Below are 1,633 nucleotides of genomic sequence, written 5' to 3' on the forward strand. Positions count from 1 at the left end.
CAGTGTAGGTCTGACTTGGTAGGATATGTACAGTGAGCAGAGAACATAGTGAGTTTAGATAGCATAAGAACAAGTATATACATTAGAAATACATTTGATTATTTACATTTGGTTATTTACAATCCGGGGCGGTGGGATGTGGAGGGGGGAGGGTGTTAGTCAAGGGTTGAAGTTGCCTGGAGGTGTTGTTTCAGTGCGGTTTTGAAGGAGGATAGAGATGCCCTTTCTTTTACACCTGTGCATTCTACATTCTGAGTGCATCCTACATTGATGTGGCATAAAAAGAGAATGAGTTAAGACCTTTGTTAGATCGGAATCTGGGTTTAACGTGGTTTGTGGAACTCCCCATGGTGTTGTGGTTATGGCGGTCATTTACGTTATTGGAGTAGTTTGACATGTACTTCGGTATCAGGGAGGTGTAGCAGATTTTATAGACTAGGCTCAGTGCAAGTTGTTTTACTCTTTCCTCCACCCTGAGCCAGCCCACTTTGGAGAAGTGGGTTGGAGTGAGGTGTGATCTGGGGTGGAGGTCTAGAAGTAACCTGACTAGCTTGTTCTGGGATGTTTGTCATAGTCACCTCTGACCTGGAAGTTTCAATGTAGCCTATTGCCACATTTCTCTTAACAGTAAACCTTGCTTGCCTCACCATCAGCAGCTGTTAGACTGCCCCTATTGTAGTGAATCACACCTGAGCCATCATACATGAATCATATCTTTAATGGACGTGTGAAAGTCAACAATGTGATAAAGAACATTTTACAACAATCAATCTCGGGATCTGGATATCTGGTCAAGACACTGTGCTTGTAGGCTGAAATTGGCGGTCGTACTTGACGGACGCAACCACTTCATGGCTTCACAATAGTTATGGAGTACAACACTAGACGTTGAGTAATCGCTCGACATACATGGCGGACAATAACTGATAGTCTGCTTTGCCAGTCCAAATGCATTCGCTGTTTTCCGTTGTCTTCCCTCGTCCACAGGAGCCCGCATTCTCTTTGTCTCTCCTTTGACAAATGGATGAAGTTTTTTGCTAAGTAGAATCACAGCTGACCTGGACATTCGAAACTTCTCTTGCCGTTCCTCTGGCACAACACACTCGTTGACAAAGGCTGCCGTTCTTCCAGGCCTTATCCAAAACCTTCGCTCAACATTGCTATGTTGCCGTCTGAGATGTGTTGTATCCCAAATAGCTGCAATCGCGCGTTTCCTACTCTTAAGGTATTCATGTGATTTCCACAAGCGTCTGTTATGAAGCTGGCTGTGGCGCGTTGTTTCTGACGTTACTTCCTGTGTGGGGCGCAGTCTTTCTGGCGTCACTTCCTCTCCGAACTCTAACTTGTTAACGATCGATGAGTCCATACAAAGCTAAGAGCCGGAGATTGAAGAAATACACGCCGCACTTACCCGTGTAAAAAAAATATCCAGGGAGGGGAACCTTAATCGATGGTTTAGTGTGGCTGAAACGGTGCTTAGACTAAACAATTATTCGATTAAAGGCCTACTGAAAGCCACTACTACCGACCACGCAGTCTGATAGTTTATATATCAATGATGAAATCTTAACATTGCAACACATGCCAATACGGCCGGGTTAACTTATAAAGTGACATTTTAAAATTCCCGGGA

The sequence above is a fragment of the Entelurus aequoreus genome, linkage group LG04 (genome assembly GCF_033978785.1).
Source record: "Entelurus aequoreus isolate RoL-2023_Sb linkage group LG04, RoL_Eaeq_v1.1, whole genome shotgun sequence".
Classification (NCBI taxonomy): domain Eukaryota; kingdom Metazoa; phylum Chordata; class Actinopteri; order Syngnathiformes; family Syngnathidae; genus Entelurus; species Entelurus aequoreus.